This window comes from Pteropus alecto, unplaced genomic scaffold, assembly GCF_000325575.1.
Source record: "Pteropus alecto unplaced genomic scaffold, ASM32557v1 scaffold94, whole genome shotgun sequence".
NCBI classification, from domain to species: domain Eukaryota; kingdom Metazoa; phylum Chordata; class Mammalia; order Chiroptera; family Pteropodidae; genus Pteropus; species Pteropus alecto.
In genome coordinates this window covers 5825985-5838596 of record NW_006437736.1, presented here as the reverse complement: position 1 = coordinate 5838596, position 12612 = coordinate 5825985, and the positions used below count along the sequence as shown (strand labels likewise).

At 43.3% G+C, this 12612-nt stretch overlaps 1 protein-coding gene across 13 annotated transcripts in view; it reads right to left on the bottom strand.

Moving 5' to 3' along the window:
* The window catches only part of GLT8D2 (glycosyltransferase 8 domain containing 2), a 35293-nt gene extending 22681 nt beyond the window's left edge, over positions 1 to 12612 (bottom strand). For 2 of the 13 annotated variants that reach the window (XM_025048744.1, XM_025048741.1), the window contains exons 1-2: positions 4348 to 4735; positions 4029 to 4238 (exon numbers count right to left, since the gene is read on the bottom strand). The gene's annotated coding sequence lies outside the window, so the exon portion shown is untranslated. Of the gene's footprint in view, positions 1 to 1569; positions 1720 to 3841; positions 4239 to 4347; positions 4751 to 5325; positions 5567 to 12524 lie in introns of those variants that run through there. The other 11 variants (XM_025048747.1, XM_025048746.1, XM_025048743.1 and 8 more) reach the window with 10 other exon arrangements.

Sequence of the window (12612 nt, the reverse complement as noted above, 5' to 3'; positions counted from 1 at the left end):
CTCTTGTTCTGTTCTTTAATCTGAGGAAGAAAGGGGTCCGCATACCTTCACGAAGGAAGAAAGCCAGGAGGAGGGGACTGTCAATGGTCTCATTCCAGACTGTCTTATCAGCCTTTCTACTACCTTCACAACAAGGAGCCCCAGAACCACGTCCCCTGCATCTCTGTAAGCTTTCCTAGGCTGAGTGACTTATGTTGTGGTTTCCCTGGAGTAATAATAGTCAAGCCTTTAGCATTAAAGAGCCTGTAGGCTTGTTTGCCAGACAGCAAGAAAGATGGAGCTAGAGAGTCACTTGTCAGCCAGTGTTGGACAGAGAATCAAGACACAAGATAGTGTCAGCTTCAAAGTGGGAGGAAAGAAGGCTGAGGTCCCGGGGCAAGTGACTAGGGAGGGAAGGAGCGCTTGGGAAATTGGTCTAGACCTGACAAGAGGCCATTAAGTTTAAAAATAAGCCACTAAAGACCTCACATGGGGAACTATTTTATCAGATGCCAGAGTTGGGGCTTATGGCCAAATCTGGACAAAATATTTTTTAGACCTGGAAGTGGCTAAGGGTGTTTCCTTTGTGTTGCAAGAAAAGGCAAAAGTGGGAAGGATTCTTCAGAAAAATATTCTAAAAATCAGAGCCCCTAAAAGGTTATATTATATATGCCAACTCTGATCAGTTGGTAGGGTTTTCGGTATTGCTAAATTGGGAAGGAATCTAAAGCCATCGGAAACAAATAAACCAACTTGTTGTGATTAATTAATCCTGTCTGCCATGGGTTCAGGTAGGAAGGAACTGGAAAGCACCTGGGAATCGGAAGCGAAGTTAAAAGAGGGAGCTCCGAAAAGGTGTTGCTGAATGACTTAAATCTGGCAGCACATGTACCTGAGTGGAAATACCATGAGGTTTGTCATTAGACAGAACTGACTTTGAATTCTGGTTCTACCCCATTTCTTAGCTGTCTAATTTTGGGCAAATTATAAAACCCAATCTGTAAAATGGGACTGTTCTGCAGATTAAATTAAATAACTAATAATAATAATAATAATAATAATTATAATAATGAAGAAGAAGGGAGGAGGAGGAGGAGGAAGAAGAGGAAGAGGAAGAGGAAGAGGAAGAAGAAGAAGAAGAAGAGAAGAAGGAGAAGGAGAAGGAGAAACACATAACAATTTCTATGTGCCAGGCATGGTCCTAACACCTTTATATATATTACTTAATTTGGTTCTCACAACAATCCTATAAAGTTATTATCCCCAGTGAGGGAACTGAAGTTCAGAAAGGTTAAGAGACCTGCCAACAGTGACACAGCTAATGAGTGGCAGAACCACGATTCACACTCAGGAAGTCTGGCTCCGAGTCCACATTCTTCACCACCTTAATAGCTACTAGAAGCTGGCCGCCCTCCATTGCCGACTGCTATCATTATGCATCAAGGAACTGTCATAATCTCTGTGATTTAATTTCACTCTGTAAGACTTGCACCCTAAAGTTCTCACGTGCACAAAACACATTTACTGGAGCACTTCAGCTCATACCAGGCAAGCTACCGAGTTGGGAGCAGGACAAGAGAATGGGTTTACCTGAAGAAAGAGGACGAAATTGGGACGTAGGAATTTGGCCTGTAATAAAACGCTCTGGCCTTCTTACTTTTTGCTGTGGCAGGAAAGGTTTACTCAAGATCCATCAAAATACGCAGGTCACGGAGTCAGGTGAGGGAGCCTTCAGTGTGGCTCTTCCTCCTGTGTGGAGAGTGGTATTCGTCCACAAAATGGCTTTAGACCAGGTGTCAACAAACTACAGCTCCGAGGCCAAATCCTGCCATCACTGATTTTTGTAACTAAAGTTTTGTTGGAACATAGCCAGATTTATTCTTTGACATTTGTCTATAGCTGTTTTCACTCTATAATAGATCTGAGTATTTGCAACAGAGACTGTACGGCGTACAATTTCACTTACTGTCCCTTTGGAGAAGAAGTTTGCTGATCCCTGTTCTTTGCTTTGGCCAGACAGATTTTCTACATATCAATATGGCACACGTGATCCATGTTATGTCCTTGACTAGGGAAGCAAGAACGAGATGTCCCCTTGGGTATTTACCCGGGAAGATATGAAATAGGATGTCCATAGAGGAACTAAAATGAAAACAGATGTGGCCACAATAGGATATTGCAGAGTGTGCTCCCAGAAATGTTATGTGATAAAATGGTTTGGGGGTTAACTGGGAACCACTATGTTAAACAACTTTAAGCAGCTTTCTCTACTGCAGGACTTCTCAGGACCTTTAAAATGTCATTATGCCTTGAGATTTCTGAGAAAGCGACGTGGTTCACAAAGCTCATTTTCCCCATGAGACTGTCATCTTTAGAACAGTTTTTGGCAAATGCTGAACTAAAATAAGTCTTTAGAAAAATGCTCCCTGGGAACTAGAGCTATGAGGGCTATGGCTTAATGAGCATGTCTTTCTCTCTGCAAGGAAAGAGGGACAACAAAGAAGAAAGAGAAAGAGCCAGAGTAGGGAAAAAAAGCAGAGAGGTATTTGAAGAGAGGAAGGAAGAAAGCAGGGCCCAGGACAGGCAATATGTGAGGACAGGAAGAACACCTGGATGACTGGACTATCAGGGGGAATGATGTGTTAAAAGCGGGGCTGCTGCACCATGCAGGATGTGTGGTCACTTTCATTATCACCATCTTCATCATCAGCACCACCAGAGAAGCTAACTTTCCCTGAGGCCTCGCTACTCTGCAGATCCTTTAGACACAGGTCACTTCATTTCCATTTTACAGATGAGAAAACAGAGTCACAAACAAGTTAAATAACTCCTCCAGAGTCAAAGCTTATAAAGCTTGGAAGTGGCCATGCCTAGATTCAGCTCTGGGAGTCTGACCCCAGAGCGCATGCTCTCACCCCTGCATCGCACTGCTCTGCTTCTAACTGCATTGCATGGAGGGGCTGGAACTTCACTGCATAACGCAAAAAGGATACTGTATAGAAATGCAACACCAAAGCATTTAGAGAAAAAGATAAAACAAACCAACTAATGTCACTTTGGACATTTATCTGCACAGAGCCAACCAAACAGCTAGAGGACTGATTTTTTTTCCCTCCACAGCACAGCCAGGTGTTTAAATATCATCATAGTTTCTTCCCCTCTCTCTCTCTTGTTTACTCTTGTATTAACTATCCCTTCTTAACTTATGTCATAAGGTATTTAACAGGCTATATCAGGCTCATCCAATATACTACACTTGCTAATAAAGTGATCATAAGACTTTTTTTAAAAAATGTTAAAAGTCATTTTCAACCCCCTCTGACTATGCTCTTGTCCTCTTGGACTCTGTCTTTACAACAAGCCTCATTTAGATTTCCACGGTTGCCAGTTCTTTGAGGAGGAACTGGGGCCCTCCAAACAGCTTCCTGGGACAGATTCTGAAAACATGAATCACAGATCTGTTAAATCTTTTGTGGCTCAGAAACGTACCTGCATTAAAGGCTAGCTAGCATTTTTCTGCGTCCTAGCTAATCGCTGATTTTCATGCTTAAAATATGATGCAAATAATAAGTCACACCATTTGGGATGGGTAGGGAAAAGCCCAGGTCTGGAAAAGCAGTTCAGGATGTGAAAAACTTGAACATTGAGTACCCTGGATTTGCTACCATTGGGGGGGGTGAGGGGAGGGGAGTGGTGAAGTTCCATTGGAATGCTGCAAACATTGGCTGGGGCTCCTGAAAGCAAAGTCTGTGTGGAACAGTCTACCTCTGATCTACTTTCTTCAGTCTAAAGCAAAATAAGAAACTACCGCACAATAAAATGGAAAAGCTCCATGCTGAGCTGCTGGTAAATTTCTGTTTACCTTGTGAGCTTTGGGTTCCTGGTCCAGAAGACCTGCAGGGCAGAGTGTTCAAATCGTGGCTGGCCTGGGGCTGCTGCCCTCCACGCTGCTGCAGCTGCTTCTAAGATCCCATTGGAAAACCCAAAGGGCCGAAGAACCCAAGGCCAATATTACGTTTCCAAGAGAGTATTCCTACCCCCACTCGTACCGGCTTTTGCTTGCGTTGACTTTGGAGCAGCTCGGGTTTCTTCCACTCCTGGGGGAAGCAGCTGGGAATGCAGGCGTTGTGCTGGCGGAGTGAGGCGGCGCCTGAAACCACTTCCAGATGTGCTGCGCAGGCCGGCGCGGACGGGCCAGGCTTCCTCCGGCATCCCAAGCCAGCAGTCTGCGTGCAAATCGTTTTGAAAACAAAGCCGCTCTGGAGGAAAAGACGTGAGGAAAAGCAAATGCTTGAAGGGTGAGTTTCTACCACATGTTGAGTCTAAGGTGAACTTTAAAAGAGCAGAAGCGGAAAATAAAGTTCATACTGGTTTTAAGAATATCTTTATGGACACTAGCTTCTCCGGAAGTCTCTTAGTGGTTAAAACGCTCTTGTCCCCAAATCAAAGCCCAGATAACAACTACAGTCTCATGCTACCAAAGCAATGATAGTGACAGAAGTTTCAGGATGGTGTGTTTGTGCCTGAACATGGAAAGGAAGCAGGCAAGGAATCGACCCCACCCTGTTCTGTGCTGTTTTGTGCCTCTGCCATTGATTCTCAGAAACCCAGGAAATGGTGCCAGCAATTTGCCTGGGATCTTGGAACTTACTTCTGCAATGGCCTCTCCTCCTAGTTTCTAAAAGAAAGTGAGAATCCCCCTGCTCACTGACTCCTTCTTTAGTGGCGTTCCCCAATAGAAATATAATGCAAGCCGTATTGTAACTTTAAATTTTCTAGTAGTCGCGTTAAGTACAAAGAGGTAAAATTAATTTTAATATTTTATTTAACACAATATATACAAGATATTATCATTTCAACATGTAATCAATATAAAATGTTAACCAGACATTTTACATTTTTTTGGTACTACGTCTTTGAAATTCGGCGTGTATTTTACAGTTGCAGCACACCTCCATTTAAACACTAATTTTCATTAGAAACAATTGATATATATTTAGATTTCATAAATTGTAGTTTAAAAAGTAGATTCATATACCCAGGTTGTTCCAACCATACTTAAAGTTTTCCAATAATTGAATTGAGTATGTTTTTCTATTTAAATTAGTTAGAACTAAGTAAAATTTAAAATCCATTTCCTCAGTCGCAGTATCCCAAAGCCCTCACACAATCCAGTGACTGCGTCATTTTTCTTTGGTGCTGGCTTGACATTATGCTATTGCTCTTCTCTCTTAACTTCCAGCAAGGAAGTACTCTGGTTTAAGCCACAGCTCCACTCAATGTTCTTAGCTAACAGACATGGTTTTGAGACATTTATCTTTGGTTGCAACAACAAAAAATGTATACCATCGGTCCTCGTGGAAGGTCAGAAGTTTCCGTGGCAGCACAGGGTACTTGCTCCATATACTCTTGTTCCAGTCCGCACTGCACCCACATGAGCAAAAATGACATTCCCTACTGCAGGGTTTGCCACTGCCCTTCCAGAATGATGAGCTCTCAGAAACGGCAGGAAAACATGTCCCTCAGACATGTCCCAAGGCATCATGGCAGAAAGCACTCCAAATGGACTCCTGCTCATTCCAGTTTCCTCACTGGTGCTCCATATACTCTTGTTCCAGTCCGCACTGCACCCACATGAGCAAAAATGACATTCCCTACTGCAGGGTTTGCCACTGCCCTTCCAGAATGATGAGCTCTCAGAAACGGCAGGAAAACATGTCCCTCAGACATGTCCCAAGGCATCATGGCAGAAAGCACTCCAAATGGACTCCTGCTCATTCCAGTTTCCTCCAAAGATGGTGTTTTCTTCTCCTCTGCATCTCTCATCCACTAGCAGAATGTGCCTCACCCAGTAGATTCAGAGAGTATGACAACCAAAGCACTCAAGAGGGGGACTCAGAATTGAAATAATAATTACATGGTTATGTGATTTTCATAGACGCTGCTTGCTCTTCATATTAGCTTCTATATGGACCCAAATCTCTCTGGTCATTGCTCTTTGTACACTGTTCTCTCTGACCCCCTACTGTCTCGACTTCAGATACTTTCTCCTTTATTTCCCCTGGGCTGTGTTCTGAGGATACAAGAGGCTTATTATCCATGACCTAGATTTCCACACTGTATGTATAGATTCTCCCTGGGGAAGAAATGAAGGAAACAGATAGAGAATATATGGGGACACTCTGATCAAAGTGCAGAGGCTACCAGCATGGGCTCTGGAGACAGAGAGACCTAGGTGTTAGCTTAAGCCTCATACGTACACATTACTAAAAATCTCAGTTGTTTCCTCATCTATAAAGCAAGGAAGCCTCATAGAATGAATGCGAGTTAAAAGGCATCATGCATGTAAAGCATTCAGTAAGGGCTCAGTACATGGATGTTATTATTATCGTTACATGGAGAAGCCCAAGATATGAAACTAGGGAAAGGAAATGTATCCATAATGTATTTTAAAAAAAAAAAGTCCAAGTGAGTTATATGATGTTACAAACACTGCTGGTAGCCTACTTAATAACCCTTTCTGCTTCTTCCCTTCAAATAGAAACACTATCATTTGGGGCAGCAATGTGCCCAGTTAAAAATACCTTCCCAGACGTCCTGCCCTGCGCTAGAATGACATGGAAGCAAAGTCAGCTGTCTGCGACTTCCTAGAAAGCTACATTTTCCTGGCAAAGAACTCTTTGGTGCCTTTTGCCCGTTTTTCCTGTCTGAAATGCAACCTTAACTCCTGGAGGTGGAGTAGCATCTTGCAGCTCTGAGCATAAAAGGTCCTCAGGGTGGTGCTGCCACATCCGGTCACAGCAGCTGTGTATAGAGGCTGCAGTGTTGAATCAGTCAGGGTCCTGGCAGGACACAGACAGCTCACTCCAGTGGGCTAATGGTGGAGATTCTGAAAAAGGCACAATTTGAAAAGGTGTAGTCAGCCTGTTAGAATAGCTATAATCAACAAGACAAGTAATAACAAATGTTGGAGAGGATGCAGAGAAAAAGGAACCCTCATACACTGCTGGTGGGACTGCAAATTGGTACAGCCACTATGGAAAACAGTATGGAGGTTCCTCAAAAAACTAAGAATGGATCTACCATATGATCCAGCAATCTCTCTACTGGGTATTTACCCCCAAAGACTTGAAAACCCATATCCGAAAAGATATGCACACCGATGTTCATAGCAGCATTATTCATAGTGGCCAGGACATAGAAGCAACCGAAGTGTCCTACAATAGATAACTGGATAAAGAAGCTGTGGTACATACATACAATGGAATATTATTCAGCCATAAGAAGAGATGAAATTTGCGACAACATAGATGGACCTCGAGATAATCATGCTAAGCGAAATAAGCCAGACAGAAAAAGTTGAAAACCACATGATATCACTTATATGTGGGATATAAACTTAAAAGCAACAAATGAACAGGACAAACAGAGACTCAGAGACATGGACTATAGACTAGTGGTTACCAGAGGGCAGGGGGGGAGGGAGGTGGGAGTAGCAGACAGTTAAAGGAGGTCAAATATAGGGGGATAGGGGGAGGGTGAAGTGGGTAAAAGGGATCAAATATATGGTAGCTGAAGGAAACTGGACTTTGGTAATCACACAATAGAATATATAGATGTCAAATTATAATGTACACCCGAAAATTATATAATTGTATTAATGTTACCCCAATAAACTTCAAAAATTAAAAATTAAAGAAAAGGAAAGGTGTAGTCAGTGTTAGGGAAACATGGTTACGATGGCATAGCAGTCTGGGGTTAACAATTGCAGGGAGTCATTCCCACCTCCAGCCCCGAAGGACAAAGGAAGGGAGTAGTTAGTAGGACTGGGAGAAAGTAGCTGTATGGACAGAACTGCCCAACAAGAGCAGCCTTGTTGACCCCCACAAAAGGGACTAGGGGGCTAATTCCCCTGACCTTACAATCTCCTGTTTGTGGTGCCTCCCATGGACCAAAATTAACTGAAGTCAGAGGGCAAGGGAGCTCAAGTGATGGAATCCATTTAGGTCCACCTCCCAGGGCCCTGAACAGGTTGAAGAGTAGAGGATAGATCTGTATATGCAAATGAAAAATATCCTTACACGGTGTGACTAGGGTCCCCCGGTGTTGTGTGATTCAGCACATGTTAAGAAGGGGGAGCAAGAACACAGGAGGAACCTAAGTCCCCGATGGCACTGGGAGTTACCATAGCAGCTCTGAATTAAGTATTTGTGGAACTTCTTGCTATGTGAGGAAAATAAACCCTCGTATGCTTAAGTCATTTTGGTCAGATTTTAGTTTTATGCCTGAATGCAGTCCTGTGTGATCCATATGCATCTCACATGCATTTTAAATTTGTGGTATCATTAGTCAACACAATTATACCTGAGTTATTATTATTCCATGTTTATTTCTTATTAGTTGAAAACCAAATGTTCATCATTTCTTCTTATCCAATGAGCTGACCTTGCTGAATATATCACTTTGTAGATAAGGGCTCAGATAAAAATCTACTAAGGCTGATAAAGGTGAGGAAGGACATTCTGTCATAGCAGTGAATCACCAACTGGGTCAGCGTAACAAGCCTCTATTTATTGCTTCTGTCTCTCAGGGCTAGGCTCCCAGATCACCCACGTGGGGCAGCGGATACAACCTCAGGAGCCTCCATTCCCTGTTCTGCCTGGTGGTGCTTGTCTGGAGCTTAGGTGCCCTGGGCTCTTCTCCGCTACCCCCTGAGCGGCAGCAATTGCTCCTGCACTCTCCGCTTTGCACCTGGGTTCCCGCTCTCCCACACGAGATGACTGCTTTTCTTCCTCGGCTCTTGTGCCAATTTCCTGTTCTGGTGACTGGTGGAGGCTCTACCTGGCCTAGAATTCTGCCTTGCTCTTGCAGCTGCTCTCTCCATGCCTTGGCTGCAGCTCTCGCCAAGACCCACCGCCAGAGCCCTGTGATCTGTGAACAGACCTCTCAGACACCATCTGCTTCTTTCATCTCAGAAATAGTGCCTGCCAGCGTTCTCTGCTGTTGAGTTCAGCCTACCTGCTGACACGCCCCCAAACTCCTTCTCACACCTCTGCCAACAAGCCCTTGGCCTTAGTCCTCAACTGAGATTAAGGTATTCCTCCGACATGGCAATTTACACTCTTGGCTGAAAACATACCAGCACCTCCCAGCACCAGCCTCTCCCTCTGAGGCTGATACCTCAGTGACTTATAGCTCAGGAAAAGGAATAGAAACAGTAGGTAATATAATGAAAATGATGATAGAAGTAAAACAATTTACTACTTACTAAATGCTAACGACACGCCAAGCATTGCATAAGTATAGCACTGTGCTTGCTTTGGTTGGCAATAGCACAAATTTCAGTTACCACGGTTTAGTTTAATAACATCAGCCCTTCCAACAACACAGTTCATATCTGATGATACCACAGTACGTTAACTGTAATTGCATAATTACAGACTTTGCTGCTAGCTTTTCAGTCCACAAAATTGCTATGCAAATAACAGATCCACATTATGATCGATGACCGTTTATGTCACTTCTTTGACTGTGTGTCTGGTTGTTCACTGGTCACTGGAATCTGTTATTCAGTTTATGTACACACAACAAAGCATGTAGTTGTGTTGCTCCCTTAATTCCCAGTGGTATTTATAAAGATGGATAATAGAATTGGCCAACAAAGATAAAAGTGTAGCAAAGAAACAAAAAGTGATAATGGTGGAAGCGAAGTTCAAATCAAAGGTAAACAGAGGTAGAGAAGAAACAGCTGGCCGTGGGATGATGCTGTTACTCTCCAACTCTAGATATGCAGTCAGAAAAATTTAGTGAAGTTACGAACATAAATGAGGAAAACCATTGTAACAAAAAGGATGAAGATGTTCCGGAGGAAGTGACACAGGCGACAAAAAATTCACATTAAAGGAACTCTCAAAGATGTTTCATGACATTGAAAGTGCAAAGGATAAAATATGGAGGCTGACCCAGATTTAGAAAGGAATATGCCAATTTGCCAAGAAAAGATACTCACTCAGTACAGTAAGTTATATGACAGCAAGGTAAGCACTGCTCAAACTGCTCGATGGTTTCTTCAATCTTTCCTTTTTAATTGGATCCTTCTTCAGGGCTCAAGTCTCATTTATGCAAAATAATGAGAACAGCTTGCCCTGTTCCCATTTCTCCCCTCTAGTCACTGTTTTTTTCTTTCCTTTCATGGGCAGTCTCTTGAAAAAAGTGGTCTGTACATGGTATTTGCACTTCCTTGCTTGTTATTCATTCTTCGATCTTCTCTGCCTGTCCTCCTCCCACTCCACTGAGTATTTTAATCTAGGCCAATAATAACCTTCTAATTTGCAAATCAAATAGACACTTCATCTCTTTCTTCTCTGACCTCTCTATGGCTTTTGGCTTTCATAACCACTTCCGCCTCTGTGAAACCCCCTTCTTTAATATCACGCTCACCCAGTTCCCTTTTGACCTCTCTGGCTCCTCATTCTCTACTTCCTTCATGGTGCCTCCCTCCTTCTGTCTTTGCCTCTTAAATGTTGGCTTCTCCTGGGAGCTTTTCTGCCTCACTTTTTCCTTTCTGCATTCTTCTGTAGTTTCTGAGATCGAACGTAGCTTTCTTGAGAATTGGGAACCTAGTCGAGGCTCCTCACTTAAGCAGAGTTGAGTCAAAGATGCTCTGGTTAAATATCTTTCCCACTGGATTAAGCACTTAGTCATGGATTGAATTGTGTCTTCCCCAAAGGCGTGTTGAAGTCCTAACACCCAATACCTGGGAATGTGACCTTATTTGAATATAAGGTCTTTGCAGATGTGATCAGGTTGAGATGAGGTCATTAGGATGGGCCTTAATTCAATATGACTTTTGAATTTATGAGAAGAGACACAGACACACAGGGACAATACCATGTGATGATGGAGGCAGAGACTGGAGGGATGCAGCTACAATCCAAAGAATACCAGAAGCTAGAAAGAGGCAAGGAAGCATTCTGCCCTACGGATTTCAGAGGAATCATGGCCCTGCTGACACCTTGATTTTGGATTTTTAGCATCTATAACTGTGAGACAACAAATTTGTTTTAAACCACTTGGTTTGCGGTACTTTGTTACAACAGCCCTAGAAAACTGATACATATTTCCTCCATTGTCCTGCAGCTCCTTACCTAAAGTACCCCTTATAACTTGTAATCTCTTTTAAGACTCTTTTGCCTTCATCTTTCTCCTAGTTCAGGGATTTTTAGACTTTTAAACATCATAGACCAGTTTTGTTTTTAATTTGAATATCAATATTGGAGTTGCAATTTTTTAATTGTAATTTTTCTTTTGCTATAAGGACATTAAAAAAAAAAAACTACCACCTACTTACAGCACTGTTCATAAAAGTTAGGGCATTTCAACAGTATAGTCCTTTAAACATTTTAAGTTTTATGAAAAACTCATTGTTTTATCCCAACTTCTCCAGTTTTATTTGATACATAAAAACTTTATAACCAAAACATTTAAGAGCCCATGTTATGTATGTGACAGAGAATATTAATACATAAGTATTCATAGCCTCCTTTCTTTGTGCTCAGCCATCTTTCCCCTCTCTACCCAAATTCTCTTTGACCGTATTTGAAACCAGGGTACAGGGAGAGGAAGAACTTGAGAAGCAATTGGAAAGAATAGTGAGAATTCCTTTTAAAAAGGTAGAGAATTACCCCTCAAAAGAAAGTTAAGATGGATGAGAAGGTGGAGAGACATGCTTAGGTTTGAGGAGTTGAGGAAGGGGGTTGAGGTAGACATAGGAGAGAAATTGAAAGAGATGAAGAAATTTTAGGAACTTCGATGCATTTTGTGTGTATTCTTCTTTTGGTACCCTTTGGAGAGTGTGAGGTAGGTTTTTAAGTTGCTTTCAACATCTCTCTCTCTCTCTCTCTCTCTCTCTCTCTCTCTCTCTCTCTCTCTCTCGACCAAATCACAAGCAACCCAGCCTCATAAAGGGTTAACTGTGGGTAAGGGCTCTGGAATCAGAATCCCTGTGTTTGAACCCTGCTTCCAGTCCCTATCTGCTCTGCGCCCAGGGGAGCATTACTTTACTTCTCTGTGCCTCCCTTTCCCATTCATGAAAAGGAGATAACAGTACCCACCTCACTGGATTATTCCGAGGGTCATATGAGTTAGTACAGATAAGGTAATTAGGACAGTGCCTGGCAATGGAAGACGCTCAAATGTTACTAATAGAACAGACATCTACGTATAATCTCCTACCCGCTTAAACAAAACGAACCTTGCGCGGCTCACCATTCCTGAACTTGGCAAGGAAGGCATCCCCTACACCTGACCTGCAGGGCGCCCGCCACACCTGACCTGCAGGGCATCCCCCACACCTGACCTCCCTTGCCGGCTCAGCTCCGACCTACCCTCGGGCATTCTTAGCCACAGCGGGCGCGGGCCGCGGTCCAGACTCCCTCCCTCCCTCTCTTTCGCCTTCGAGGGCACCCCGGACGCCTCGGCGCCCCTGGCTCCGCGAAGACACACTCGTGTCCCCTCCCGGCGTTCCCCGCACCTCGGACCCCTACCCGAGCTTGTCTCCCGTTGCGTTGGAATTGTTTAAAGGGTCTGACTCGCCCGCACATCACAGAGGCTCCAAGTGGCCGTAAAGGAAAA